The sequence below is a fragment of the Oryzias latipes genome, chromosome 2, assembly GCF_002234675.1.
Source record: "Oryzias latipes chromosome 2, ASM223467v1".
NCBI lineage: Eukaryota > Metazoa > Chordata > Actinopteri > Beloniformes > Adrianichthyidae > Oryzias > Oryzias latipes.
The window spans coordinates 23,781,162-23,786,451 of record NC_019860.2 but is presented as its reverse complement, the minus strand read 5'-3'; positions in this window follow the sequence as shown (position 1 = coordinate 23,786,451).

The window sequence follows — 5,290 nt, the reverse complement described above, 5'->3', positions numbered from 1 at the left end:
CCTCCTCGGATTAGTGCCGGATAGACGTCAAACTGGGTTACAGGGAGACGGAGGTACCGGAGGTACTCAGCTCCTGCGGTAGACGGTGGAGCTCATGGTACCGGAAGAATCTCTGAATACCCAGGCACGGAGACGGGATCACAGATGCTTTTTTAAAACTCTGAAACTAAACAAACCGGATCTCTCAACATCATCCGTGTCTTCCACGGTGGAGCGATGAGGCTAACAACTTTTGGCGGTAGCTCCTCCCACAAAAACAGCCTGAGCGTCGAGTTTATGAACACATTTTTGGACAAGTGTCAACGTGGACGTAGCATCAGTTTGAATTCAAAACAGAAGAAATCAGTGCATTTACTGACTTATCAGTTCAAAAGTAAAGAGGAAAAACTGGAGAATTCCACCCTGAGGCCTCACTTTTAAGACCCCCGTCTGCAGATCTTATGGTTTTTATGCAGAGATGGGGGTCACCGTTCCTCATGAGGACCAGAACCATGAAGTGTTGGGCTTTTGTTCCGTTTGTCAAGCCTTCAGTGGGTCCTGAGCAGCACTTGCACAGAGATAGGGGTTGAATGGGCGAGACTGCAATTACTATCTGCGTCCGTGCAACAATGGTAACGCACCTTTGTTGGGCCGCACAATACCCGAGGAAGCTGACTGCAGGTGATGTTGGATCGTGTTCTGACGCGTGGTTTCAAAGGAGACGGCGAAACGGTCGTATCTCCAGAACCAGTGGTTTGTGGAGGCAGAAATATCTAAAGGTGGTTCAAACCTTTTAGTAAAAACTAAATGACTAACTACAGAATTTAGTATCATCTCTGCTCCTGCCAGCACCGTGTTTATTTTCCTCTTTTTTAAGCCACAGATGAAGTAAAAGATTCAGCCACTAATTAATGCTGCGGGGTTGAGGCTCGTTCCATTAATTAAAATGTAAAATTGCTTAAATAAGTGTCTGCGCCCCCCGTGCTTGTTAGACGCTGGAAAGGAAAGACTATTATCTCATCAGGTGTCAGCTTTTTATTTGAAACATTTCAGACCTTTCTGCTCTTTGTCCAATTACAGAGGAAGCATCCTGTTACAGCGTGCTTTTACTGTGAAAGGAACATCTGAGGAGGAGAAAAGATAAATAAATATTGGCTTAAAACTTTATTAAGAACTTCTAAACTGATTTAAGGATTTGAGATTTCACTGCAATAGATAAAATTTATTCCAGACTCATAGTCCAATCAGTAGAAAAAGAGTACACAGACCCACTACATTAGAACGGCACAGTGTCAAGAATACACACGTTAAGAAGTGGGGTCATCTAGACCCAAGCTGAACCGTTTTTCTTCAATGATTTGTGATCTTCACTGGTGTCCATGGATTACATTTAATCATCTTCACCTTTATCCACCTTTGTCATGGTAGGGAGAACACGTCAATGGAAGTTTTGGGTCATCTGGACCCCATAGGATAGCACAAGGGTTATACATACCACACCATAAACATTAATTACAACAAATAAAAAGACAGTGTTTCCATAAATCTGACTGGAAGCCTATGGCACTAAATCTAGTGTAAAATATTTTACATCAAGTTTATGAATTGATAAAAATATTCTACAAACATTTTAGACAAAAACTCACTTGAAACAGTTTCTTTTAAAAGCAAATATAATTGGTATTTCATGTAATGTCCATACACGTTTGCTTTAATTTGACTTATTTTGCTTTTTAAGTGTCAAAAAACCATCAGAAAGAATTTGTTTCTGTTCCTTGGTGAGATTCACACTTTCCCACACAAAATGAAATATACATATGCTAACAAGCCTCAAACTGATTCAAAATGATGTGTTTGTGTCGCCTTAAGGGTAAAAATAAATACAATTTTGATAATGTTAAAATATTAAACTGACAGACTCCACAAAAACAATGAACTTTTGCAGTAACCTGGGCTCACACTGCTTCCTGTCCAGCTCCAGCCGCCAGAGTCTTTACATCACCTGAAAGGTGCAAGAGGCGATCACACGGCTTCTGGTCCGGACACCCGACCTGGCTGGAGCACTTTTCTGTGTGACGTTGGGGCAAATGAAGCAATCTAAACTGGAAATCATGCCAGGGAGTGTAGAGTGCAACCGGTACGTTTTTTCCAAAATAAGACTTACTTTCTGCTGTACCTGCTATGTTTTCACCGTGGCGTGAACATGACGTCAGGGGGTCACAAAGCGTGTGGTAGAGCGTCATATCGGTCATTTAACACCATGAGAGGCTGATCACAGAGCTCCAGAACCACCCAATCATTAATGATACTGTCCATTCTTTTTAGAAAGATAACGACAAAAAAAAACAGAAAAAATGCAGCCCTCCGTAGCCAATGGGAGTCCTCTGCTGTAGCTACTGGACGCAGTGTGAGCCCAGGGTAACACCCCAGAATACTTTACTCGTTACAGATACATCAAGTTAATCTCATTTTTAATCAGTAACTATCATCTTTCATGGAAGGGAAAATACCTGACGAGGTGTATTTGATCAGAAATCAACACACTTCACGTTTTTCAGGCTTCTGATGGGTTAAATTGGTTTGGTTTGATTTTGAAATGATTTATTTCAAGCAATTAAGTAGAAATAATACACAACAGCAATATAATCATCAGTTATACATTCATACAGTAACTAATCAAACTTAGGATAATTAGACATATTAATAAATGTTGCTTGAAAGGGAGTGGAAGGAAGCGAATTTATATAATCCCACCCCGTTATACTGTAACCATTTTATTACATGATTTATCAATACCCGGTTCCCAGTTTTTTTTTTAACTCTTTATTTAAAGATTTTCAATTTTTTATAGAAACACACATACATATAAAAAACAGCTTTAAAACTGTACAGTCGTAGAAGATGAAATAAGTAAGAACCAAGTATATACATATATACGTACGTATACAGGTCTATACAAATGAGAGTAACATTAAACCTGCCAACCAGTGGCATGTGAAACACAGCTTGCTTATAGATTCCCTGAGTCAATCTTTTATAAAACAGACAACAACAAAAACCCAAATAAGTCAACTGAAATGGACCAAAGATAACAAATGTTACAACATATATAAGTCAGAAATGGTCCATATATATATATATATATATATATATATATATATATATATATATATATATATATATATATATATATATATATATATATATATATATTTGTATAAATACAAAAACATACTCTTATAGGCAAAATAAACAACAAAAACAAAACAGAACAAAAACACACAAGTTTTTCTAGTCTCTAGCAGCAGGAATGTCTGAGATTTTGATATGGTCTTAAAGTTGAACATATTTGGCTTATTTTGTCACAGTTTGTTCGCCAGGGTGGGGGTGAACAAACGTTTTTCCTCCACCAAAGGGGGGAACAAGAGAAAAAGTTTGAGAACCGCTCCTCTACATAAAGAAATTGGAGTCAGTGTCACCCCCTGTCCCCCCCTTTCTACTGGGACAACATTCCAGAGAACCTGTAGTTCCTTAAATGACCACTGGAGGCCGGTTATAAAGGGAAGTAATTTCCCATAGAAAGTCCAGAACAAACCATATTGACAATCCCCACTAGTAAACCATGGGGGGGGGGGGGGGGGGGGGCATGTTGAAATGTCCATTATTTTTTAAATATTCCATTGGTATTTGTCGCGTATTAATGATAAATGAGTGTTAGACCTTAGACATTTAGGGCCCCTTGGTGGGGAGGGTGAGGGGACGTCACTGTGAGTAATCAGGAGATGTCCCCTTAGTGCCCTACCCGCCAATTTTAACTGCACCCCCCTTAGTACACACACCCCTCCCCCCTCAATATATACATCCCAACATAAACACACACACATGCACACACACACCCTCTCAAACACACATACACGCACACACATTTTGCAAGGAAGGTGGGACCTGGGTCCATCTGTCCCCTGCCTCTTCCCTGGTGGGGGGTACGGGCCCATTTGCAACGGCGGCCGTGTCCCCGGGGTGCCGGCTTCCTGGGCCCGGCGGTGCTCTCTCCGCGCGGTGGGGGAGTTCACATTACATCTGAGCCGGGGGTGTCTGGTCCCTGGAGGGTGGGTTCTGGTCCTTGCTCCTGAGTGCTGGGCCCCGCCAAATTTCCAACTGTGGCCGAGCCTGGTCGGGCCATATTTACAACACCCCTTGTGGGCCCTCTTTTTTTCCCCGGGGTTCCCCCCTCCTGGGCGGGGGCGGCGGGCCCCCTGCCTCGCTCCTCCCTGGACCAACCGTGGGCCGGGCGGATGGCTGCCTGGAGTGCGGAGCGGGTTTCCCTTGGGGGGTCCTGGCTCGTACCTGGGGTTGGGGCGGGGGGATGCCCGGAACTCCTGGGTGGTGGTGGGGTGCTCGTTTGGGGCTGTGGGCGTCCTTCTCCGGTGGGGCCCTGCGTTGGGTTCTCCCGGCGCGGCGGGGGGGCTGCTCTCCTGGTTGGGCTGGGGCGGCGCTCTCTTTCCCTCCGTGCTTCCCTGGCCTCTGGCTCTGGGGGCCTTGCGGCGGCCCTGCTGGCCCTGGCCTGGGTGGCGGGCTTGGTCGCCCGGGCGGCGGTTGTTCCCTGCCGGTTCCCGTGTGGCGTTGGGGGGATTCCGGCTGCCGCTGCTGCTGCGGTGGGGGTCTTGGGGTGGGTATGGCTGGGCACTCTCCCTCCTTCTTTTCACGTTCCACCATCCATTTTAGAAGAACATAAACACTCACCTGAGCACTGGTGTTAGCTCACCTTTGCACTAACAGTTTGCATGATTGAATGACTGAAATATTTCACACTAGTTGGTTTTAAGGCATAAGTATGCGTGTGTGAACACTATCTGTTTTGTGTACATGTCGACAGGTGGACATTTTTGCAGCTAGCAGGTGTGTTTATAACATTTGAGTGTGTGTGTGGACGGGCCCCGCCCTTTTTGTACTGCATTTGAACCTTACCATAATGATTAACAACCAGTAAACTTGTTGCTGTATGCTGCTTCATGGTCTTATCCCCCTTCCCCTCCTATTATCACCCCCTACCCCCCCTCTCTCTAGCGTCCCTCCCTCTTCTTCCCCTCTTTCCTTTTCCGTCCGGTCCAACACCAAAGATTTTCAGACATGATTGAAATTAATAAAGTTTGGCCTCAATTACAAAAGGGGTTTATTCAGACATACCTTTGGTTTGTCTGAAGATTAATAACCCCTCTTGTTAAAGTAAAATATGTCCAACACAAGAGGCCCTCAGCTCTCATCTGTCTGCCCAGCTGTTGGACAGGACAAGTTAAAAAATAAATAAATA